We start from the raw sequence: 27,491 nt of genomic DNA, 5'->3' as shown, positions 1-27,491 counted from the left end.
ATTTAAACGAAAACCATTATTATGGTTGATCTCTTTTTGTAGCCTTAAAGATAGGTTTTCCTAAAATTTAAGTAAGAAATCAAGGTTTAAAATATGCCACTTAAATTTAGAAGGCGATCTCTCAAAATTAGAATATCCAAATTGTATCAATTGATGAATTAGTTACTACATTGGACATAACTTTGTTAAATTTTACTTTAAACATAGAAAGCAATTAGAATGGATAGCCTCCATAAGTGCTTGATCTAAGTATTTATTTTAAATACTTATTCAATACTAAGTATTTATTTTCAATATAAATTATGGCTTAGTGTATGTTATTAACAGCTTTCAGCTTTAGATGGTTTTGAATTTATCATAAGTATATAAGCCTTTATTTTCAGTTTTCTGATGATATCTGATGACCTCTGATACCTGATATTATTGACATCTGATGACCTCTTTGTCTTAATTAAATTATAATGGTGCTTTTAACCATTTGTTGCCCCAGAAGAGGAAAAACAAATTCCATTCTGATCAAGTGATAGCTAGCTCTTTTGCAATGAAATGGATACATACATAAACTCCATCATTTGGTCTCTAGATATGAAACTGACTGATGTGCCAAACCCCCAGAGAAAGCCTTGCTGTTAGAGGGACTATTCCAATGGAGTAGAGACAATGAGGATGAAGGAAAACTACCTTTATTCTTCATTTTTCTTGGAATAGGATAATGGTAGAGGACAAATACACGACGAAATATGTTAAAATCCAAATGGTATTTCTTTAGGACTCCCAGTTGCTCACATTTATCAATATGTTTCTCTGGATTCAGCCTTCCAAAAAAAAAATACTTTAATAATAGTATGTTATTATTTTTTGTTGTTGTTAACCACTTTTGAAATTTTGTCTGTTAGTTTTGGATACAGTTAAATTTGATTGCAGTTTCTGGGCAAATTGTAAGAATGATTTTCATGTGATCAGTGTTTTTTCTTCTAAGTTACTGTTGTGATAGAAAATGTTATTTGTAAGAGCAAGAGAGGCTCTATGTTATTGTGCCTTATAGATAAAATTTTCCATGCACCAAACCAAAATATGAGTTAGAACACAGACAAAGTTTTTTATGGGGCAGAGTGAAAAGTGACAAAAAGAAAATAGAAAGAAAGTCAACTTGGAATCAACACAGACCTGCGATTGAATCCAGTCTCTTCTACCTGGTATTCTGGTTTCCAATTGACGTTGGGCAAGATACTAACGTCTGTGAGCCTCACATTCCTCATCTCTAAAATGGAAATAATAAAACCTACCCAGTGGGGTTGTTGTAAAGTCTAAATACTTAATACATCTGACAAATTCCATAAATTTTAGAATACGCCTCACTGCTTTTTCCTTCAAAATATTTTGTACTAATAAGGACATTTTCAGTGAACTATTAATGCTAGCAGACAAAAATGGTGGTTGGAAAGGGGAGGTCTAGAGGATTGCAACTATTCTTCCTAGATGATTTATTTTAAAATAAGAAGCAAATGGATATCATATCCAAACCAAAGTCAGTTCTGCTGAGGTTTTTTTTTTTTTTTTCCCCATCTGAGAAAACACATCTCATAACACTTTACTTCATTAGCCAACATAGCAGTATACAGCTTCCCTAATCCTCCTGTGCAATGTGATTATTAAAATTCTTGGCAGCTTGATGTGCTGGAGATGAGAATAGATTAACTCAATTATAAGCAGAGAGGCATGCTTTTTTAGAATACTACCTTGCCTCTTATTACTTGGGTTTAGCTTGTCAAAAGTAACAAATGAAAGACTTAACTTTCCAAAACTTTTTCCTCCCACTTCATCTATTATATCTTTCAATATCCTCAAAAGTGCTTTTTGTACTCCAAAGAAACCTGGACTTAGATAGTCTTTGAATTTAACGTCAAAGTGTCCATAATATATTAACTTTGCCAGACAAAGTTTCAGCCAAGTATTTTTTGTTAGCTTTCTATCAGGGGGCAAGCTCAGTTTTTTTTTATTTATAAAGATGTTCTGTTAGCAACACTTGACTCTTTCCCACCAACTGGGGAGACACACAGGAAACCTAAGTAAGCTCTAGTGCCTAACCAACTGCCTCAGTTTTCTTTTTAACATTTCCGATAATAAATGGCTTCTTAGGGGCTGGTATTGAGACTGAACTGACCTCTAAATTCTCTTTTAATTCTAAAACTCCACATATCTATGAGTAGGTTAAGTGCTTACTATGCATCCATATTTTATACCTTAATAAAATATGCCTTTTATTAAGGTATAAAATAGCACAAAATAAAATTATATTAAAATCAAGGAGCTTAATGCCAAATTTCCCTCCTATCTCAGCCCTTAACTACTAATAAGTGGGTTCATTTTCTCAAGACAAAAGATAAGTTGATTCTCATTTGCATTTTTAATTTACTATATCTATTATGCGCCAGGACTGGAGTTGCAAAGAGAAAAAGGATAATCATAGCTTCTATCATATCAGAGCTTAAAGTCTAGAAAGGGTGTCTTAGTCCATTCAGGCTGCTATAACAAAATACCATAGTCTGGATGTCTTCTAAACAGTAGAAATTTATTCCTTATAGTTCTGGAGGGTCGATGTCCAAGACCAGGGTGCCAGACTAGTTGAGTTCTGGGGAGGCCCTCTTCTGGGTATAAGATGGCTCTGTTCTCATTCTATCCTCCCATGGCAGAAAGGAAGAGAGAGTCTCTTTTGTAAGAGCACTAATCCCATCATTAGGGTTTCACTATCATGACTTAATTTTTTCCCAAAGGCCCCACCTCCAAATACCATCACATTGGGAGTTCGAATTTCAACTTATGAATTTTGAGGGAACATTCAGTCCATAACTGAAAAAGACAAGCAAATAATTAAAGATAAGATAGGAGCTTTGTTAGGACAAGTCTTTGAATGCTTCTGGTTTCTGGCTTGGACAACTGAATGGTGACTGCTGTCAAGAGATTAGGATATCCTACTTCTAGAGATTAGAATAAAAATAGTTATTTCAATTTAGGATATTCAGCTTGGGATATTCAGTTGAGTTTTAAATGCTTTTTCCAGAAAGAGCTTTCAAAAATATATAACCTTTCTCTAATCGTGATGTTGGTGCTAAACTGGAATTATTTGGTACAGGATTAAGGAAAGTGGAATCTCCTATAGGGATTATTTTAAGGTTCCAATAAACCAAGGGTGTCAAAACTGTGGCCCGCGGGCCATCTGCGGTCTGCAATCCATTGTTAATTGGCCCACAGCAAATTCCAAAAATATATTTAGTTTACTTAAATAAACCAGGTGAGGCAATATGTACTTCACCTTGAGTGAGTGGCCGGGCTGTTTGTGTATTTTACCGCATATGGCCCTTGGTAAAAAACGTTGAAAAAAGTTTAGATATCCCTGCAATAAACCTTCAAGCAAATGAGAAAGATGGTGACCATGTTCTCCTGCCGGCCAAGGAAGCAAAGTCTCAAAGGTCAGGTTCTTTTTAGAACTCTGCTAAGACATGGAAAGTAAAATGTAATTATACCTAAGGATGATTTGGGGGAAGGGGCACATGTTTTACTCTTTTAAAAAACAAAATTGGAAATTACTTCCTGTGATTTGAAAGAATCCAGTCATAGAAATTTTAAGCTCAGCGTTCTATGGACGTTACTCTTTATCTCTTCTGTAGTCTTATGAGCTGAAATAAATATTTGGGCCACAGGCTGTAATGTAAACTTTTTCTAGTTGCTCAACAGTACTGGGAGAGAAAATTAAACACCTTTTTGATTAGGTTGGAAATAAGGGATCTCAAAAGGACTGTAAAAATAGACATTGCTGAGGGAAAATGAATCCAGGGCATGGAGAAGAAGGGCTTTTTGATTATCATTTAAAAGTTCAAGTCAAATTAACACAGGAAAAGTTAAAGATGCTGTATTTCACTGTTCCTAAGTTCAAACTGTTTCACCATAAAATGGTAAGTGATCTCTGAAATTAGCATCTTAATCAGTTATCTTAAAGTTGCTGTTATGCTGGTGGCATTCTTAACGTAACTGTTAAGCCTAAGCATGCACAAACTTGGTAGTAGCTATTTATTTTGTTATAATTTTAATAATTTTGAGGATTTTAAGGAGGACCCATGCTGAGTTTAATTACCACAAATTAAGATTGAGTTTAATTGCCTCAAAAAGATTGTGTTGATTCAGCATTTAATAAAAAATTACCATACACCCATAAAGTCATGGAAACTGAGCAGTGTAATAATAATATAAATATCTGTATCTAATAACTACAAAAGAACTTTTTCAATAATTATAGAATTTTTTAAAATTTTGGAGAGAACGTTTAAGTTCTACTTTTAGCAAATTTTAATTATATGTGTCGTGCAGAGAGACCCGCGGGGTCTCTGGTCCCGCTCCCCACACAAGAACGCAGGATATGGTGAGGCCAAAAAGGAACACCCACGGAGCCATAGGTAGGGGAGTCATACCACTATATTCTCTCTGGCGGCACTATACTCTCACTGGAGGCTGGATCCACACTGTCCGCAAACCGCCATCCACACTTGCCAGCTCAGCCGCCATCTTCTTGCTAGCCCCCATTCTTCCTCCTCTCCTTCTCCTTCTAGCGTAGCCACAGCAGTTATATTGTGGCCAATGGCTCACTGGTTACAGCTGACGGCCAACTAGCCACAGCTGATGGCCATGCAATCACAGTTGGCCATTTACTACCTGAGCCAGCACCCGTCCATGTGAGGCCGAGAGCCTGGAAACTACTTTCTGGGGCTCCGCCCCCACAATATGATAACGTGTTATCAACTCTAGTCACCATCTTAAACATTAGATCTTCAAAAAACAAATAAATAGGAGAGGTGCTGGATGTAATAATTAACTAAATGGGGGAATTCTCTCAAAATGTATGTGTAAATCAAATCATCACATTGTTCATTTTAAATAACTTGCAATTTTATTTGTCAAGTCTACCTCAATAAAACTGAAAAAATCCTACATGATAAGAAAGCATAATATTATTGTTTAATTGTCAATGTCTTTTCTGTCTTTTCCTTCTTAATGATACATAAATGAATGGTGCTAGTTAAAATCAAAGACATCTTAGACTTGATGAAATCTGGAGAGTGAACAAATCCCAAAGTATTCCATTGTCTCTTCAGATATCTTTAATTATGTATTCTTTAGTGTGATTTAGTCTTAGTTCGTTATTTTAAGTTATTTTGAAAACTAGAGTCTGGACCTCAAAGAACACTTTTTAAAAAGGTACTATACTTGTTGGAGCTACCTGATGGCAGGCAATCCTAATTATGGGAAAGTATTAAAAGAGAAAGCAGTTTCTAAAGTGCTGAAACTAAATTTTGGAGTAACGCATTCTGGCAAATATCCCAGATACTTTTATGGACCTGGAAGAATACTTGCACTGGACTGTATAAAGGAAGTGACATGGTAGACTTAGATTCTGATTAACTTTTCCCAAGGACTTCAGAAAAACATTCTCTAAGTCCAGGTTTGTCAATGAGAGGGGATGTAAATTTCAGCAGTTTGGGAGATCATTTATGCATGCCATAAATGCTGAGCACCTGTTTGTATAAGGAACTACACTGGACTCTGTGGTGGATACAATTATAAATGGGCAGAGTCCTTGTCATCAAGGAGCTTATAATCTGGACTAGAGCCTAAAATGGGATACAAATAATTACAACTCAAATGCTAAAAAGCTTCCAGGGAGATGCGAACCAAGGACCCTGCCACCAACATGTTCACAGACCTCTCTATTTTAAATGAAAGTAGAAGGGGGTTGGGAGATCAGACAATTAGATACAGCTGTGTATCATGAGGAGTTTTAATGAGCTACCCCTAGAAAATGTGAAGTTGGATCTAATACTCTTCTTCAAAGTCACCTTCAATATCTGTTCACTTTAAGATGACTGTTTTAAAGTCTGGGGGAATAAAAAGGAAAATAAAAAGTATTAACATTGCTTTTCCTTATGATGCCGCAGCATTGACTTTTAAAAATAGAATTTAAATATGTGTAATTTTTTGGATATATCTCCTTTTAAAAATGCATTAGCATTTCAAGATCCAAGTTGAAATAATTTACAATTTTATAATTTTTCATCAATGCTTTCAAAGTCATTGCTGAAATGAAAAAACAAACTTTTTTATTACTGGGTTAATAAAATGATTTAGTATTTTCTCTTTTTATGTAACTCAATTAAATACATTTTCATGTCCACATCCTTTTTTGATTATTTCTTTGCTTTCACCTTCATAGAGATTTTGAAGTCAAAAAGGGTAGCTTCTCTACCTTACTTCCTGTTCCAAGATTTTTAGGTTTTTCTGGGTTTCTGATATTTCTATATAAATTTTAGGATCAGTTTGCTAATTTTTGCAAAAGAAAAATCAAGCCAACTGGTATTTTGGTAGGGATTGTATTGAATCTGTAGATTATTTGAAGTATATTGCTATTTTAATATTATTACATCTTCCAATTCCTGAACATCGGATGTTTTCCAATTTATGTAGATATCCTTTAACTCTTTTCAACTATATTTTGTAGTTTTTAGTGTACAAATCTTGAAGTTATTTTGGTAAATTTATTCTTTTTTATTCTATTGTAATAGGATTGTTTTCTTAATTTCATTTTCTAATTACTCATTGACACTCATTTGAAAATGCAGTTGATTTGTGCATATTGTTCTTGTATCCTGCAATCTTGCTAAACTTGTTTATTAGTTCTAGTAGTTTTTTTAGTAGATGCATATGACTTTTACAATCCCATTTTTTATTTTATCAATATAGATAGTTTTTTAAATCAATTTATATATACACTTTAATTCTCATTTTAAGAGTCACATGGTAAGTAGTCCATATTATGCTATAACAAAATATACTTATTCATCCCCCTATTGATAGGCATTTATATTGATTTCTCTTTTTTGTTTGTTTTACTATCACAAAAATACTGAAACAAAAGTCATTCATCATGTCTCTACTCATACATGTTTATATTTTTTATAGGTCAAAATCCTAAAAACAGAATTGACTGGTCATAGTGCGCATGTATGTATGTGTATGTATGTGTATGTATGTACGTGTGTATATATGTGTATATATATACATATGTGTGTATATGTATATGTATATACATATAGAGAATAAAATTTTCACAAATATTGCAAAATTATCCCTCAAAAGGGTCCAATTTTTCCATCATCAAAAGAAAAGATAGGTTTGTTAAGGTCGAACATCAAAACAACTAACAGTTTCTAATAATGATCCTTTAACTTGAGCAGAAATAATTTCTCTTCAATAAAGTAGCAAGACTCCTCGTGTGATAGTCAAATTGGTGCTAACTGTAGATAGATACAGAGCAGAACTCCTGGGGAAGGCATCTTCCTTTCCCGGATAATTATAACCAGAAATAACAGAGAGAAACTAAAAGGATTTACTGTAGTTCAATCAATCAACATACATGCTGTGAAACTTTCTGACATTTTTACTTACTGATTCCCAGAGGAATGTGGTTCAATAGGTCTCAGAATAGGAAGCACATGTTTGGAACACAGAAACATGTGCTGACTGGGTATTGCTATATACTCAACAAGTACTTCTCCAAATAAATGATTACTCAAGTTTGTATATACATATGCACTGATATATGTACCATATTCCAGGGGTGCCAGAAAAAATGTATACACATGATTTGTATTAATCTTTTGTTATCAGTATATATTGAGTATTACAATTCTAATACAGTTTTTTCCTTTCTTAAAATATGTGTACATTTTTGGCACCCTCTGTGTGTGTGTGTGCTTTACATATGTAAATATTATATATATATATATATATATATATATATATATATATATATATATACATATATATATATATATATATATATATATATATATACATATATATATATATATAAAATAATATTATACATATATATTTATTTATATGAAATGGTTAACCAGGAACCCCTTGTTGCTACCAGAGTATGGAATATTATAATCATATTCCAAAGGAAGTGTGACAGTGGTGCCCCCTCTCCAGGGAGATCCTTGTTAGGTTACACACCTTACCTTCTAAAGAGATTTAAACTACTTTTTCCATTGCCTCTGAATGCAGGGCCCAGTTGACCATGAATGAAAGGATAAAGACCACACACAGGCCAAATGTTCCTACCTTGGAGCATCATAGCTTTATTCACTTTAGATTGTAAAACTGCCAACCAGCATTGTGCAGAAAAAATAGAATGGAAACAAAATCTTCAATAGAAATGACTTAACAAAAACTATTCTCTAAGTCAGTATATTAGCAAAGACTAAATAAGATCTTTCTACCTTGCCAATATGTTCTCGGAAGCAAGAAGTCCACTGAAAATGTGATCCCTGTGTAGGATGACCAAAAGAACCTGGAAAGTGAGAAATGTAAGACCATCCCAGACCATAAATTATAACATTAGCTACAAGATTAAGGTTTACAGATTTTTTTTCATTTATTTATTTTTTTTAGAGAGAGAGAAAGAACTAATTGACAGCAGAACCTGGGGTACACAATTTCTAGTTGATAGGCATTTGGAGTTAACACTAAAGTAAAATCTGAATTACTATTTGTCAAGATTCCTTTGTTCTTAAATCAAAGTTGTTTTCTATTTTTGGTTTTTATCTCATCCCCAAAGCATATTAAGCAAGTTCTATATGAAAACTCTTGGCAAAACAGTGATAATGGTTAATGCCATAATGGTTAATGCTTTAAAGGCTCTTACGATTCAGAGGAGAAATAGCATGCATATACATACATAATTGTAACACAACCTATAAAAATCGACTGATCATAGTATGGAGAGACTTTTCATGCTTTGTAAGTTTAATAGTGTCAATATTCTACAAACATGAAGCTGTTTAATCATTTAAAGTTATTTGCCAAAGAAAGTTTAAATAAATATATTGCTTTATTCTGATTTTTAAAATAATAAAGAAAACTCTCCAAAGTCAGAGGCTGAGTCTGTCTTGTTCATTGTATCTTTAGCATTTATTACTATGCTAGACACTTAGTGGACACTCAATAAAAATTTGTTGAAATAATAAAGGGAATTCGGATTAATGGACAAAAACATGAAAATAAAAACAAAGACAACACACAATTTGACCAGTTTCATAAATACTTTAAAAGTTTATATCTTTGCCCAGTTTTGTGACTGTCTTCTTAGAAAATTATTATAATTGGACTTACTATGTTTAAAGTATGTTCACATTTTACACGGTAACACATAATGACTACCTTCCAAAAAGGTTATATTACTTTATACTTCATCACTAGTATATGAGATTCCTAATACCCAACCATGCCTCAGCAATTTGTCAATTCTTCCTTCTTGGTCAATCTACTATGTGACAAACAATCTTGCATTGCTATTTTTATTTGCATTTCTTAATTACAAAATGGAAAGAGCACTTTTTTGTTCACTTACCTTTAACAATACTTTATGAATTGGTGTTTACTTCTCCAACATTCTATGAGTGTGTAAGCTCTTTATATAGCATGTTATATAGTACTTTTATGTATCATATATTATCATTTGTTCAATTTTATGTTTGTTTTTTAATGTCATCCACTCTGTTATTCATCATATATGTATATGTTTTTATATACATTTATATATGTAGAAATATATATATATTTTGTAATCAAACCTATAAAATATTTCCTTTTGATTTCTTTGGTATCATACTAAAGGCTATTAACAACCTATGATAACATCAATATTTATCTATAGTTTTCCTTGTTCCATTTTTTTGTTTAAATTTCAATACATCAAGATAACGTTTTAATCTAAGCTGTGAGGTATAAATTTAGATTTGTTTTTATAATCAACAAGTTATTCTAGTATCATTTGATAAATAGACCAAGAGCCTTGACATGCTACATTATAGTGCTAAAAAAAATTATGACTATCTCTATTTTTTTGGTTTTGTGTCATTTATCTTTCTATTTTAATGATATACCACCTTTTTTTTCATTGTCAGGTAGGTTAATCCTTACCTGTTCCTCCCTTTGGAGGGTAGATTGAAATATGATGATTGGAGTTTACATGATTCCTGATTGTCTCTGTATAATCAGGACTTTCAACATCCTGATTGCTCCTATCTGATTATTCCTGAAAAAAAAATGTATACCACCTTTTAAAATTACAGTATCTGTACAATATCTTTTGTTTTATAATATCTTTGTATTCATGTTTTATTGAGAGGTTCTCTTTCTTTAGGTGAAGCATTCCTGTTCCTGGACCGTTCTTTTATGCTTATTTTTTTTCTGACAAATTAAAAAAAAACAAACACATTTTTTTAACGTGTTTTTTCTCCCTAAATCTCATTGGAATTGATTTGGGGATTCTCAGACTACTGTTAAAAACTCTCTACAAGGTAGTTATTATGTATGATTTTAACAAAAATAATGGTACTTTGTTCAAAAGAACAATAATAAATGTAAAAATAAATACTAATGAGAAAATTCAGAGTGTCAAAAACCTTATCAGCAAAGAAAAGACTTGGGTCTTTCCTCTTCAGGAGTAAACTAAAACCAAACCAAACACAAAACAAAACCCTGTATTTTAACCACCAGAGGGCAGTGCACTCTAAAAAATGGACCTCAGCAATCATAATGAAGCCCAGACTCACGTAACTTGAAGATCAAATTGATGTGGGAATAACAATAGACTATAGGTTTATTTCAAACTCTATAATAATTACAAAATGTTATCCTGATATGAGCAATACAACATTTATTTAGAATATTTATAGAAATATAGCCACCACTATATTATCCATGTTAATATGTGAATAGCTGTTTGTATGGTCACATTACTGAAGACGTACATGAAACAGGAAGATGCTCTGTATGAATGAGCACTCTTTGAAGACAGGAGCTGGGTCATGTTTACCAGTTGTTTCTTCAGCACATGCATAAGATACAGTTTATAAGGACAACTCAAATATTTGATGAATAAAAAATTAAATGATCTACTGTCTCAGGCTTACTCAATTTCTGAATTAATTCAAATTAAACCTGGAACTCCACTAGGAATAAGTATTACCTTCAGGCAATCAGGATACCAGCCCTGGCCCCTGACCTTCAGAAGGCCCTATTTAGCCCCCCTCTGGCTGTACCACCTCTCTATCAGGCTAGGACTACCCTCCCATCCTCTCATCGTCAACTCAACTTGGCCACCTGAAGCCTATGGTCACCTTTTTATATCATGCTTGGCTTATCTCAGACACAAACCTCAATAGAGTATTCAGTGTTATGTAATCTACCTCCCTGAGCTTGTCTTCTCCAGAGTAGATCATGCTGTGGGTGTGGAAAGCCCTATTCCCCAAAGCTAGCTGATGGGAAGCTATTTCTTTGGAATGTAGAAAGTTTCCTTGTGGAGGCTGGGATTTATGGACAAGAGAGATTGAAGCATTTTCTCTCTTTATTGCTCATATTTCTGGATTGCGTAATTTTAAATAATTATTGTGTATTAATTGTATAATTATTATTTTTTTTAATACAGAGGGAAAGATAGGACGTAGAATCAACATGATTTAATGACAGATGGGATGTAGAAGGTGAAAGGAAAGAAGTGATCTGTCCCTAGCTTTCAGGCTTGGGAAACTGATTGAGTCACCGAATATCTAATAAAATTAGAAATTAAAGAAGGGGAACGTGTTTGAGGGCCTGATGTAAGAATGATACATTCTATGAAAACAAGTTGTGTTGAGGATCCGTGTAATACAGGTGTGCCCCGCTTTTCCACTTGGCTTTTACAAAGGACCTACATTAGTACGTGTTTTTGCTAATCAAAAGAAATCTGAAGAAGATTTTTACTTAAAAAAAAAAAAAAGGTGAAAAGTGAAAACAGTATTCAGCATTTACTTTGCAAAGAGCTGAGCCATTATAGAGGCAGCACATCCCCAAGCTGCGAGAATGGCCCCGTCAGCTCCGTCCCGGGAACTACACTCAGCCTTTCAGCATAAAGCTGCCAGAGCTTTGACCTGTGTCTGTGAGCACCTGTGCTTTATCTTGATTTATTTTCTGCATTCATACTTTTACTATCATGTGCGTGATATGTTAGGTTTTGTGTGTCATTTCTTATGATTTGGTAGATTATTTTGGAGGTCTGGGAATGTTAAAAAATATTTCTGTATAAATTAATGGTAATTGCTTCTTTGCTTTACATCATTTGGTCTTCCCAAAGGTTTAATAGGATGCTCTACTTTCAGATAGTGGGCGAAAACCTGTGTTCATGTGCAAATATCTGAAAAGCAGTCAGAAATTCTAGTGGCGATTTCAGGAAAAAGAGTTGCATTAGACCACGCATTTAAAAGACATCTGTGGAGAGCTGACAATATAAGCAAAGAAGCCATCCAGGAAAGGTATATAAAGTTCAAAGAGAATAAGGTCCAATCCAGTAGCTTGGGAAACACCAACATTTTAGCATAAGAGGGAAGGTGACTGAGAAAGAGTGATCAGACAGGCAGGAGAAGAATGGAGAGTAGAAACTAAGGAAAAGTTTCAATAAGTACAAAGTTCTTGATTGTCAAATGGAGCAGAAAGTCCTATGCAATACATTCTTACAAGCACTGTCCGGATTTGATCTTCAAGAGGTCACGTGTGACCTTAGAGACAGTCCTGTCAGTCGGCTGTCAGGCCGATGTCAGAGTGCTGCAGGCTGAACAGTGAATGGGAGCTTGGGAAGTAGAGCTTATGATGCAGGGTACATTTTCAAGATGTCATCCCTGCAGAAGAAAAGAACACAGAGAGTTACTTCTGAGCTTGATGGAGGAGGCTACTTCCAGGAGAAGCTGTAGGTTATTAATAAGAATATCTGAAAAAACGTCATCTCGAAGACTGCCTCCTTTGGAAACTCAAACGTCACCTCTAGCTTTGGTCTTTGCCTGTTCTTTCTTGACTCTCAACCGCCAAGATCCATCTTTGAGTGGTGCCAATTAAAAGTCAAACATTAAACAAACAAACAATTTCCTGTCCAAAATATGTAAGTTCTCTTCTGTGAAGATTAATGTTAAAGTACTCCTTTTACTCATCATCATTGATCATTTTCTTGGAATGTAAATTCAGTAAATGGAATCTCAATTTATTAACCAGACAACTTAGACAACATAGAGTTCTAAGCATTAAATAGTATGTTGACATGCTTATTTGGTAATACAGAGCCAGAAACTAGTAAAAAAATCCTTAAAGAAGCCAAAAGAAATGTAGGTTTCCCAATCGTTTTTCAGTTTCCTTTGGCACGCTCATCTTGGCTTTAATTTCTCTTCTTATGATTAAATTTCTAAGTAACGAAGGCTTAGTATTGATTTATGTCAACTTGGATTTTAATGGATTCATTATTGGTCTAATTCAAATATCACTTTCCACCTCTTTGAAGAGTCACTTTGTTCTGGCATATACAGCAAATTCCCCCGTCCCTGCTCCTCAATGTTCTCTTCTCTCTCATAACCAGTTCCAACCATGAGCCATTGTCATCTGAGAAGTTCATATCCTGCCACTCCTATGCACAGCCCTCAGAGTTCTACTGTATTCATGTGGGCTCCAGAGGCAACAAGGTGGTAAACTATATCCTCACTTAACATCATCATTAGGGGCTCAGAAACAACGAATAATGGAAACAAATTTACCATAGGCTAATTGATATAAACAACAGTTAAATTCCTATGGTGTGTTTCTGGTCACAAAACCCACCAAACTCCTAAATAAAGACCCAAAATACTTCTAATATTAAACAGTGAAATAAATGTGAGCTCTACGTACATTTAAGAAAGAGGAATAAAAACAAGTAAGATTAACTTCACATAGACAGTGGACTTGGCCAGGGATCAATTCCTCATCTTCCCTCACTCAGTGTTAAAATAAAACAAAGTTTAACAAAATTATGTTATTCGAGGACCTGCTATATACTTTTTAGTGTCCGAGGGGAGAATCCTCTGGACTGTTGGTTGGTTGGTTGGCTGGTTGGTTAGTTGGCTTGTTTTCGTGTGTGTGTGTGTGTGTGTGTGTGTGTGTGTGTGTGTGTGACCCTTTGACTGGATTAATTTACCCTTTGACTGGATTAACTTACTTTCTGGGATCTTTAGGACTGTAGCAGTGTAACTTCAGTTCTTTATAAACATAGTAAGAAGCATTCAAAGGTAAAGCAAAGAGAAGCCAAATCTCCTGCTTTACAGGAGACAAATCACTACCCTATGAACTACAGTGTGGGGTGATAGCACATATAGTAATTAGAAAATGTTTCTTTTTTTTTAAATTAAAGTTTATTGGGATGGCAATAGTTAGTAAAGTTACACAGGTTTCAAGTATACAATTCTGTAATACATCATCTATATATCACATTGTGTGTTCACCACCCAGAGTCAGTTCTCCTTCCATCACCATATGTTTGATTTCGTTTACTGTCATCTACCAATCCCCTCCCCCCTCACCCCCTGGTAACCACTAAACTATTGTCTATGTCTATGAGTTTTTGTTTCTTCATTTGTTTTTCTTGTTCTGTTGTTGTTTTCAGTTTTACATACCACATATCAGTGAAATCTTATGGTTCTCAACTTTTCTGTGTAACTTATTTCACTTAGCATAATTATCTCAAGATCCATCCATGTTGTCATAAATGGCAAAATTGCATCTTTTCTTATGGCAGAATAGCATTCCATTGTGTATATATACCACAACTTCTTTATCTAATCATCTATCGAAAGACACTTTGGTTGTTTCCATGTCTTGGCCACCGTAAATAAAGTTGCAGTGAACACTGGACTACATATATCTTTAAGGACAAATGTTTTCAGATTATTTGGGTATATACCCAGGAGAGGGCTTGGTGGGTCATATGGTAATTCTATTCTTAATTTTTTGAGGAACCTCCACACTGCCTTCCATAGCAGTTGCACCAATCTGCATTCCCACCAAGAGTGTATGAGGGTTCCTTTTTCTCCACAGCGTCTCCAACACTTATTTTCACTTGTCTTATTGATGATAACCATTCTAACTGGTATGAGGTGATATCTCATTGTAGTTTTTATTTGCAGAAAATGTTTCCTTTATTAGCACATGCTATCCCACCTTATGAGGCAGAAGATTTTAGACCAGCATCCTCTCATTATCTTACGCTGTCTCAAACACTATGAGTTACAAAAATATATTAAAGATGCCCACTGTGATAATACCATTTTCAGATTATCAGAAGCCATTAGCTACAACTTGCAACTCTGTCTATAACCATTAACTTTCAAACTGACTTTCCACTAAAAATCATAAACTTCCCTATATGTACACCTATACATTTGTGTGTGTGTGTGTTTGCGGGGGGTATCTTTGAGGGATATAATAGCAGCAGTAACTAGCACTAAACCTCTTTTGGAATGTTGCAGGATATAAGTCAATAATTAATTAGTGAGGAATGATATTCAGTTTTATATATTAAAAATTTTAGTACGTAATAGAACATAAAAAATTTTCCACAAAAGAAATAAATAACACCCAAAATATATTTTGGATAAAACATTGCAACTATATATTCCATTATGACTGCTACCTAGAATGAATGTTACTGTAAGGACTGCAGTATTCTAATTATATTTTTGGAACACTGGACCTAACCACAGATGCTTGAGCTAACCAAAAACCCACAATGTTAAAAGTATGAAATTTTTTCCTTTTACAGACACACCTCCCTAATCCCAGATTAACAAAGAGTGGCTCCCGAAACTGAGTCACTGGCAATTTACTTGTTTGTCCACAACTGATACAATCTTGGAAAATGTGAGTCTCCCCACAGAAGGGAAGGCCATTAATTAGCCATGAGGTAGGAATTTAGGTAATTTCGGATCTGTTATGCAAAATCTATCAGGCAAGTCTCTCTCTCTGCAGATGACAGAGACAGAGATAGAGACAGAGACACAGAGAGAGACAGAGACACAGAGAGAGACAGAGATAGAGATATAAGTCATATGTAATATATATAAATACATATATAACCAAAGATATATACGTATGTATTTTTAAGTTCTATTTTCTCTCCTTTGTCTCCTCTCAACTTCCCCAGGATGGTTCTCAAATAGCTAAGCTGATATCACTTTATCTTTTATTCCTCAGTAAACAAATAAGCATTCATTGGACACCTATTAGGTCTTGCTCACCATACTAGCACCAAGGATACTGATGAATATGGTCCCATTTCCTGCTCTCATGGAGAGTTTACACTCTAGAGGCAGAAAATGGACAAAGAGAAAATAAATACATAAATATACACCACTAAAATTTTAAATTGGAAGGGCCTTTTTTAGCTGGAAGTGATCTTAATAAGAAAAATACAGCCTTGAAGTGGTCTAAGGGAAACGTCTTCCAGCAGAGACAACAGCAGGACATGAGGGCCTAGGGCTGCAGCAAGCAGCGCATGTTTGAGAAACAAACCCAAAGCCAGTGTAGCTGGAGCATATGCGATAAAGGTGGGGTAGTCAGGACCCCAATCTTGTCATCTCTTGCTGGCAGCAACAAGGAGATTAGATTTTATTTTAAGTGAAGTGAGAAGCCATTGGAAATGTTTAATCAAAAAAGGGAACCAAGGTATGACTTACGTTTAAAAAATATTATTCCAATACAGTGTGGTGAATGGGTTCTAAGGGTAGAAGTAGGATCAGAAAAGATAATTAGGGAGCTACTGCAGTAATCCAAAGAAGTAGGATTGTAAGAGTGGACAAAGAGAAATTGATCAATTCGAGATGCTGAGAGCATCTGTGGATGGATCAAATGTGACAGGGTGAAGAAGAAAGGAATGAGGGATGACACTTGTGTCTTGGACTAGGTTGCCAGTAGAATGGAAGATGACACTGTTTACTAAGAAGAGTGAGGGGGGTGCAATTTGAAGCACAGGGAGCAGAGAGGAGAAAGGGAGAAGGAGTCAAATGTTTCTAGTTAAGCATGTTAAGTTTGGAATGCCTAATAAAGTGAGTTTACAAACAAGGAAGCCAAAGACAATTTTTAGATAACTTATCCAAGACCATACACAGCTAGTATATGTTCTAGTATTTAAAGATCAGCCTTTCTAATTCTAAAGTGAATGCAAGTTTGGAAGAGACTTCAAAAATTATCTTATGCATCTTGTACCCACAACATAGAATTTGCCTACTTATGGATGACCAAAGACTGAATTATTCTTCTCTGTATCATTCTGGATATTTACTGAGCAGTATTATAGATTGTAAAAACAAAAATAATGGAAGTATTACCCCATGGAGTTCTTTCTTAAATTTGCTTAACGTTAAGTATAACAGCACCGTGTACGTCTTGATTGATTAAGGCTAGTAAAAACGGATTATATGAATTTGAATATCTTCAGAGAGGATTGTACTAACAAGGATAATTGTTCTAAGTATAACTTGGATTGAATCCTGGAACAGAAAAAGGATATTCATGGAAAAACTGCTGAAATCCAAATAGAGTCTATAGTTAATAGTACTGTACCAATGTTTATTTCTTAGTTCTGACAAATGTACCATGGTTACATGTGATGGTGATATTAGGGAAAGAAGAGGGAAGGACATACAGGAAGTCTCAGCAATGTCTTTGCAACTTTTGTGGAAATCTAAAATTATTCCAAAATAAAAGTTTATATAAAAACAAACAAAAGGATACTGATACATCTCATGGGCCCAAGTGGTTGAAATGCCTCACAAGGAACTAGAACATAATAGAACAATCAAATTGTGCTGATGATCATATACACACTGTGAGAGACACTCATCGTATCAGAATATTTATATTACAGCTAATAGAAAACTTTCCGCATACCGGGAAAAGAGGGACTTTTTTTGGCTCTGGTACCTAAAAAGTTCAAAATTAGGTCAAGCTTCAAGTGATGCCTGGTTGGAGTATATAAAAATCCAAGTTCTTTGTGTCTCTCTGCTTTCTATGGTGTCCACTGTATCTTAAAGTTGGCACCACATATACCCCCAAACTGCTAGCAGTTCCCTTAGCTGTAATCTTCCTCCTTTCCATCAAGTTAAGAGAATGACCTTCCCAATAGTTCTGAAAAAGAAAAAATTTCTTGCCTCAATGACCTGAGTTAAGTCACGGGTCCATCACTCTGGCCTGGAAAATGGTTTCCTAGATAGTACCAATCCCTCCAACACCATCTGGATGAGAATATCAAAGAGAAGGTCCACCTAAGGAAATGGAGAATACCATTTCCATAAAGGAGAGGTATAAATTAATTGAACTTTTGGAAGCCTTTTTAGAATAGGGAATTTTTAATATTTTTAGCTTTTTAGTTTATTTCAAACTATCAAAACTGTACAAAAAAGGAGTGTGCACAAGAGGTGTTTTGATAATTGTATGTATAAAAATGTTGAAATAATCTTAATTTCCAGCAATAGTGTGTTTCTTACACAGATTACAATGCACTGCTCAGTGGACTGTTATGCAGCCACTAAATATCATGGTTTCAAAGACTATTTACTGATACGTGAATAAAAGTCATACTGTACTAGTAAGCTCAACAAATAATTATTGGTAACCTACCATGTGTCAGTCTCTAGGATACATCAGTGAACAAAGCAGACAAAGATGCCTGATCTCCTGGAATTAAATGAAAAATATAACATTATAAAAAAGAATGTGAATCAATTTTTTAAAAAATACCAACATTCTCAAATGCATGCGTATACTAATATCTGTAAAGAACCAACATTTTCATATGCCTGCATACACAAAGATCTGTAAAGTTGTACATTAATATGCTAATAGTAGTTTTCTCTGGCTACTGATATAAATGGGATTTTTGGGGTTTCTTCTTTGACTTTTATTTTATTTTTAAAATTAGTACCATAAATATGTTTCCTTTTAAACCAGAAAATAAGTAAGAACCTTGCTATTTTTTAAGAGTGACTATTGGCTTTTGTTGATACTTTGCATTTGTACAACATCTTTTAAATGTTTAATTCATTTCTTTCCACTCTTACCTAGTTGGGGATTGGGTAGTAAGAGAGGAGGAGAAAGAAGATGTTGAATTTATTTTTCTACACTGAGATATAATTCATTTTAATTTGCTCAAATCAAACACTTCTTGCATCAAGTCTCACTCGTTTTTAGTAAATGTCGATGATGAATTTATATTTCCTAAGATAGAATTGCATTTTTAGATTTGTGAAAAAACAAATTTGGATGGAATGGATGGACATTACCTATTTTTATTATGTAAGATATGATTGCAGAGAGAATTACTATTTTACATTTCAGAATTCCCACAGCATGACTTCTGTCATGTATTAAAAATAACTCCAATACTGTCCAAGGCATTCTGTATTAACCTTGGTGTGTGAATTCCAAAGCCATTCCCAGAGTAGAGATGCTTTTAAAGCAATTTTCCCATGAGAAAACAAAGCATCTGATTTTGGTGAATATGAAAACTAAAATGTCCACTCAACTATTCAACTTTTCTATTTGAATTATCACTACCATGTCATTAGTGTTAACACCGTCCTTGGCATATCTAGGCCAATGGTAAGTATTTTGAGGAAGCTTGCTCTATGGAATCAACTCACAGTTCATATGACATATTAACTCAAGGTGATCGATTTTAACCTTTTAGGATTAAACAGTTGGTCAAACAAGACGATAAAGGTTTCTTGGAATTTGCTGAGTGAGTGATGAGTGAATTCAAATTAATTCCCAGGAGTGTCATCAAGTTACTATTCACTCATATATTGTAGAAAAGTTTCTGAAACCCCTTTATAATCAGAGATGTTTAAAGAGTTCCCATGCACATGAGATGCTCTCTAAACATGCTAACATCCTAGACTAAAGGATTAATGACTCCCTCCTGATTCCCAGAAGATTCTATTGCAAAACTGGCCTATGATTTATCCCAAAGAAAAATTGCTCACTAGATCTTTGACACTTGTCCTTTAACTATTTTTTGAACACCATTTAAGAAACTTGATTCACCAAAAGATAAATTTCAAGGGTGGTGTGGGGACAGAGTACCAGAGAGCAGTTTCCAGGCTCTCGGCCTCGCGTGGGAAGGTGCTGAGACCCCGGAGGCCACCCCGCACGGCAAGTGGCCAGTTAGCTCACCTGTTAGAGCCTGGTGCTAATAACACCAAGGTTGCAGGTTTGATCCCTGCATGGGCCACGGTGAGCTGTGCCTCCTTAAAAAACATTAAAAGAAAAATAAACAAGTAAAGGTTTAAAAAAATAAAAAAATAAATATCAGGTATGTCAATTATTTTCATGAACAGGACCCCCAATGAAGTTATACAAGTATCAGATACCTCTCATTTCCAAATGTTTCTTCAGATCTTGGGTAGTTCCATATATTATTTAGTATGGGTGACTGCTCAAAATATCTGGACTCAGCCCATCACTTCCAGAGAGTCGGAGCATTCATTTAAAACAAATGAAGGCCATCTAGATTTTCTGTAGGAGATTTAACTTCTTTTGGAACAGGGATTATTAAATGTCAGAGGCCAATGGCAAGCCAACATCAACTTTAGAGCAGATATTTTCTGCAAAACACGAAAGGAATTAAAAATAATACTAGATATAAACAGATTAAATAATTCCTAACCATACTGTTTATAAGTGTTATTATTAATATGATTTATGACTTTCTCAAAGATTTGAAACTTTTAATAAGCTATAATATCAAAGAAGATTTGAAGAATAAATATAATTTTTTTTAAAAAGACTCTTACACACTTTTCAAAATCAAGATCCTTAACACAATATCAGTAAGAATTCTTAAATGTAGTTTTTAAATTATTTTGCAAAACATCCTAATAATACTCCTCAACTGTTCAACCTGACAGTTAAACATAGAAATACAATTGATATTCATGGCTCAATATTGAGAAATCTATTCAGCAGAAGACCGTGAAGATCTTCTAATGCTTCATACAAATTGCAGTGTACAAATGGGAATTAAAATTCCAAAAAAACAAAACAAAACAAAAAAATGTCTACTCTGGCAGTCAAAAATCACAAATTCCCCTTGTACTGCTATAACAGCATAAGCTAATTGACAATAAAATGTACAACTGTTTGGCTTTATTAAAATAAATCCCTTAAGATCAAGAAATAGGATAAACTAATTACACTAATAATCAGGTAATTAACTGCTAAGTATCCAGTAGGATTACTATCATTCTTGGCACTGTGAAAAGCAAACTAAACTCCTGGCATTGATATTCAAGAACTTCAAGTTAATCCTGATTTTGCACCTGGAATTATCAAATTCCATTATCTGTAAAGTCTTCTACCCAAAAATATATTTACTTTAACCCTAGTAAAGCTTGAAATTCAGGACCTTCCATGTGTATGGGCCTCCTTCAAGGTTCTTGAAGAAACCCTAGCAATGTGTTACATGGTGAAGTTGTTGATAATTTAACTGCAACCAGTTAAGACCCGTTTCTTTCCTCACGAGACTCTTCTCCATCATACTTCTTATACTACCATGTTTCCCCGAAAATAAGACCTAGCCAGACCATCAGCTCTCATGAACCTTTTGGAGCAAAAATTAATATAAGATGCAGTCTTATATTATATATTATATTATATTATATTATATTATATTATATTATATTATATTAATTATACTAAAGATCCAGTCTTATATTAAAATAAGACAGGTCTTATACTAATTTTTGCTCCAAAAGACGCTTAGAGCTGATGGTCCAGCTAGGTCTTATTTTGGGGGAAACATGGTAGGTAGTGTTGAAGGGGCCATGGGCATTTTGGGAATCTGGCTAAGAGATTTGCACTTGGGGATTCCTTTAGTTCTGGTTTGGTGGGATATATTCATGGAGTTTGCAGTTACTCTCACGTATCCTTAAATACTTGTTAACCATCTCGGTGTACGAATGGGTTCCAAGAATTTTCCTACTGCTCCAACTAACCCAGCTTCAAGGCACAAAGATTCAAGACACGAAGGTAATGATACAAAAACGTTCTGTGACGCCTGGCACTGGAAATAATGTCATGAAGAAGAAACAAAATTTATCAGTTTATCTGGGATCTGACATGTGGATTTCAGATAAATTCATGAATAATCTAATCTAACAAAATGGCCAGGTGGTTTTAAATTATTCCTGCAAAAAGTCTTCAAAATACATACTCTTAATAATGTAAACCCAAGAGAGCAAAAAATAGGAAAGCTTACAATTCTGTTCCTAGTATGAACTTATAGTCAGCCACATTAAAAGTTAAAATAATGATGATTTAGTGGTATGTGCCAAGAAACTATCATAAATTATTTTTACTGTACAAGAGGAATATTGAAATATGGGTTTAGAGCCTTGTCCTAAGAGTATATTATGCCTTAAGATATTAACTAATGCTAGTAAGAAGATATTCTTCACAACAAGCAAAATATTTAAAAAGCAAAGATGGCAAATAAGAAGATAAAAGGCTACTTACAAGAGCAACAAATATTTTGTGATATTAGTGAATTTTAAATATATTATCTTAATAGCTTACCTTAATAGCTTACCTTTATGTTTATAAAGCACATAGTGTGCTAATATTTATAGCTAACATTTACATTATACCAGGCACTGTTTAAGCACTTTACATATATTAATTCTCAAAGTAAACCTATGAGGTAATATTATTATTTTATTTACAGAAGAAGAAATTGAGTACCTTTTCTTGCCCAAGATCACACGTATAGTACAAGATGGAATGGAATCTAAGCACAATTCCTTTTCTTACTAGATTCACCTTCCCCTTTCCTGCCCACCAGGTCCTACCATAGTGCTTCTTGCCTTCCAGAATAAAAAAGTAATAATGATAAGTGATGAAATCAGTAGAAAGTATTCTGACATTGAAAAGGAAGTTTTAATTAAAAAAGAAAAACATAGATCCCCTAGAGTCCAGGCTGACACAAACTTCTTTATCATCTTCCTTCCACAGCAGGCAAATATATTTTTGCCTTCCAAGAGACTTAGCTTTATACTGAGATTTTAGTTTCAACTCCATACTTTACATGGACCCAATCTCCTATCCCCACATAGAACAGTCAAGACCCTGAGATATTAAGACCAGCACACCACCTCCCATGCCCAGGGCACAGATAGCATCACATATGGACCATCAAAGCTCTAGTTGTCAGCTGTCTTTGTTTCTGGCTCCTACATGTTTTCCTAACTTTCTCTTGAGCCCTCTACCCTTTTGAAAACATTCTATATCTCTAGCATTTCTAAGTGCCTTCCCAGGGGAGTTTCAGGTTTTCCAGTCAGAACATTGTGACTAGGTCCTTCCGTACTAGTTCATCTTCCTTCCATCCTCTGGGTCCCACCAGACAGGTGTTACTTCTTCCTCTTCGTATTTGTTCAGGACACCCCTCAGGACTTCATTACCCTTTCTCAGACACTCACATTTGTTCTTCGTTTCCGGGGAAGGGCAAAATGGCTGACAGGGAACATGAATTTGGGGGGAAAAGAATGAAAAAAATATTGACTTAAAAATGTTAAAATGGTATCGCTGGTGCCAGAGACTGACTAGATACTCCCTGATCCTGTTTCTTCTTCTTGCGCAGTCACAAAAATGGCATTTCTCAGTCATCCTTTTCATTAGGCTGAGAGCATCTGAGTACTTTCCAGTTAATGGGAGGTGGAAGGAGGAGGAGTACTACACCTTCCGGCCTGGCCCTAAAACTCCCAGTGACATATTTCATACCTCCTCTCCTCTTTCTCAGATGCTGGAGCTTCCCAACGGAAGACACTGGAACCCCTGAGTTACTGACTGAAGGAAATCAACGAAAGAGCTGCCTGATCCTTGTGAGACTGGGATGTCAGCAAGTAATTAACTTTTATTGTGTTAAGTCATTGAGTTTGGAATGTTGCTGGCATTAATTATCCAGACTAATGTATTCCCATTATAGTTATATGAAATACATAGTTTTAAGCTGAAATGTTAAAATATATCGTAAATCAAAAAAAAGTGACCTCATTAAAGTCAAAATATGTTCATGATTTATAGTGTTACTACATTTATAGAGTCTTATTGTAAATTTTTCTATCAATTTTTCATTATCTGCTTGTTTACTCCAAGTAAGATGTCAAAATACCGATTATAGTATTTCTGGCAGCTGTACATTTATTTATGCAATAGCAACCTCAAAATGTTCATAAATTAAAAAAAAATAATAATGGCTTCTTGGAACCTGAATGAAATGCTAAAAATTTTGAGTCAATACCAGAGAGAGCAGAGAAGTGAATCCTCACCCATTCCCACCCAGCACCCAACTAGATTGTAGATAGGCCCACAAGTGTGGGTATGTGGATCCCTCTCTGTATTCTTTAGAGAAAAATGAATATAAATGGGGTCAAATTACAGATAAGTTCTATATCTGACTGAAGTTTCTAACTAGTGTCTATTATCTATGAAGATACATATACGTGTGTGTGTTTAACCATAAGCAAAATCTTTAAAACTGAACTCATCCTTCATAGCATTTTTATATATTACAATGTATAGAATTTATTAGCCCTGGAAAAGCTATGTATGGAGAAGGAGGAGTCTGAATTCAAACTGAAAACTACAAATGTCCCATTTTGTTTTTCTCACATACACATTACTGTGACATGGTAATTGTTCAAAAACTGTGTAACATTTTGACATTGTTGACAGTTATATTTTATACCTTTGCAGAGCTATCTTAGTTTGTTTCTAAACGCTAGAGAATTTTCTAATTGGGAGGGATTTCAAAAATTACCATTTTAAGATAATTTAAGATGCAGAAACCAAAGGCATAGTTAAATTAATTGCGTTATTCAAAGTCTTAGAGAAAGCCGATGGCAAATCTGGGAATAGAATCTAGTTTCTTGTTTCCCTATTTCTCTCTTGTTTTATGCTCCATTATAGAGATCTTCCTATTCTGAAATAAATAGCAAAAATTTAAAAATAATTTTGCATTCTGCTTTTTGAAACTTATATACACATAATTTTTCATATTTGAGAGCAACTTTACACATTCAAAATGTATATTTTCTACTTTTGTTTTTTTTCTAAGTAAAAATACCAATTAATAATTTAGGAAGGAAGGAAGGAAAGAGAGGAAAGGAAAGGAAAGCTGCTTCAGAATAAAGGAATTTTTGTTCAGAACTGCATCTCTTAGCCACAAAGAAAGGCAGACTTGGATTTAACCTAGACGCAAAAATGATAACCCTGCATCAGAACCATCCTCATAGCTTCAAAACCCAATCCCCGCTTCACAGCTGTGAAATCCTGGGCAAGTTGCTTAACTCCTCTGAGACTCAATTCCCTTATCTGCAAAGTGTGTGTGCATTGGAGGGAGTGGAGAGTAGAAACAGTTCATAGAGGTCTTAATATTAATAAGACCCAATGCCTTGAGTGTCATAGAGCCTCAACCAATAAAATACAATATTATTTTAAATCATTCCTCTAAATATATACTTGTAGAAAACAATGAGTATTGTTTCCTGACATAACCCTAGAATTATAAAATATTTAATTGCAATGAAGGAGTTTTCACTGTTCTTACACTTTTTATTGCAAAAATGTCATAATTTTATATTAGGATGAAATGTGAGTTTCTAAATGTAATGTTCATAGCAACAAGAAACAAGCTGGATTTTGCAAGCCGACTCATGTTGGAAGGTCTTTTAGATGAGAAAGTTTCAAGTTAGAATCCTCAAAGATTATTCATACTAAGAGGCTGTTTTGTCATCTGAATGTAATTTTTTTCTACAAATGAACTAACTGCAAATTCCTTGGCTATAGAATAAATGACTTCAGCTACTTTAGGATTAAATGAACATATGTTTAAATCACTTCCTAGTTTTTGTTGATAAGGCTAGCTAAGCAATAAAAATACACTCAATATTTTAAAAAAAAAGTTTCTGGATTTAAACTTATTATTTCATGTACTAGACTAATTTGCAACTTCAAATATTAGTAGATTTTTATCAAATAACATTCACCTCATTTGTTTCCAGCCTCTCAGAGACCACTGTCTCTTGTTGCCTAAGGTCCGGGATCTTGAGAACATTTTCATATATTTTGTTTGTATTTTTGTTGTCATTGCTTTGGGGGTGGAGGCGGGACGGGTGGCAAAGATGGTTCTTGCTACTCTTTCTAGGCTGGAAGCAAAGTGCTGAAGTGATTTTAACAAGGAAGCATTCATGAAAACATTTCTGAAATAGGGAAAACCTTGTGCTGAGGTAATTGTAAATGATGACTTACTAGGCATTGTGGAATAGCATGGAAAATAATGAATGGAAATCTAACTGATTTATTGTTCAGCGCAGACACAGGGAAATTGATTTAGTCTACTCTACAAAGGGTATGGAAATTGACCATCTTACTTATCAGACCACTTAGGGTAATTTTTGTTGCAGAAACATAGAAACACCTGAGAAGTCCACTGTTCCTCTATCATAGGACCTGGACTGATAGAGTACACTCCATGTGACATATATCTAGTTTGATGACAGAGGTGAAAAAGAAAATGCTGAAACTGCTAAAGGTTTTATAGCTTCTGCTCAAATATGTCATACATGACATTCACTCATATCTTACTGACCAAAACTACTCACATGCCTATCCTCATCTGGATATACAGACACTGTATGTAAGATTCTTTAATATTTTCAACATTAGTAAAATCTACCATGCTCAATAAATATTAAACTAGTGGTGCTTAACCTCTTTTGAATTCTTATGAAGTTTTACCAGAAAAATATAAATATATAACAAATGAGAATATTTTTCATGTAAAATCCTAGGCCTTGTGGAACCTCTGTAGTCTACCCAAGAACCAGAGGCCATAGACTCTAGGTTAAGAAACCCTGATTATATAGCTTTAATGTTTGATAGCTGTGCAGCCAGGAGAAATCTTAGGTTATTGTAAATTTTATAGAATTGAAAGATCATACCTTGAGAAAACCAGAATATAACCTAATTCTGTTGACCATAAACACTAATGTTATTGAAAAGGTATCAAAATATTCCATAGAGTAAATATAAATGAATTTGAATTTATTAAACATTTGTAACACATAAGAATTAAAAAGTCATTGAATCTACCATGACTTATACTCCATTTTCAGAAATATTAGTTGAGCCATCTTAACAAAAGTGTTCTTTAGACTAAAGCAAGTTTGCTAAACTTCATTTGAACTTTTCACTCAGTCATTTGATTGGGCCTGTGAGAATAACAAAACACCTGTTGGTCAGTGTTAGTTCTGTTTCTTTTCAGAAATCTTGCCAGATTTGTCAGACTGAAACTACACATGCTCCCTTAAAAATCAGAGAAAATCATAATAATATCGAAATAAGAGATACAAGTAGTATTGTTTCATTGTTGTTTTGAAGAATGGAAAAGAAAGTGGATTACATACAAGAAATAACAAAAAGGGCCAAAAAGCAAATTTTATCTTTAGGGCATAATTTTATCCATCTCATTTTGTATGTGAGTTGTGTTT

The 27,491-nt window shown here is 34.3% G+C and overlaps 2 long non-coding RNA genes and 1 other non-coding gene across 4 annotated transcripts in view; 1 reads left to right on the top strand and 2 right to left on the bottom strand.

Annotated features, from left to right (window-relative positions):
• Nucleotides 1–680: 680 nt before the first annotated feature.
• LOC141571873 (uncharacterized) lies at nt 681–8,410 on the bottom strand. The gene is made up of 3 exons (XR_012496928.2): nt 8,337–8,410; nt 1,168–1,261; nt 681–815 (listed from the first exon to the last, which is right to left on the bottom strand). It is a non-coding gene; the product is annotated as an uncharacterized LOC141571873 (long non-coding RNA).
• A 115-nt stretch (nt 8,411–8,525) lies between these two features.
• Nucleotides 8,526–27,491, bottom strand: part of LOC141571874 (uncharacterized) — a 32,962-nt gene continuing 13,996 nt past the window's right edge. The window contains exons 3-7 of one of the 2 annotated variants that reach the window (XR_012496929.2): nt 20,319–20,552; nt 20,122–20,195; nt 18,568–18,624; nt 12,613–12,773; nt 8,526–10,153 (exon numbers count right to left, since the gene is read on the bottom strand). This is a non-coding gene — a long non-coding RNA (uncharacterized LOC141571874). The other variant, XR_016020301.1, reaches the window with a different exon arrangement.
• On the top strand, nt 10,016–10,148 carry LOC141571960 (U8 small nucleolar RNA). Its single transcript, XR_012496994.2, has one exon. It is a non-coding gene; the product is annotated as a U8 small nucleolar RNA (small nucleolar RNA).

This window comes from Rhinolophus sinicus, chromosome 2 (genome assembly GCF_057876585.1).
Source record: "Rhinolophus sinicus isolate RSI-liver-muscle chromosome 2, RSI-T2T, whole genome shotgun sequence".
NCBI classification, from domain to species: domain Eukaryota; kingdom Metazoa; phylum Chordata; class Mammalia; order Chiroptera; family Rhinolophidae; genus Rhinolophus; species Rhinolophus sinicus.
The sequence above is the reverse complement of the archived record's forward strand: the minus strand, read 5'-3'. Positions and strand labels throughout refer to the sequence as shown.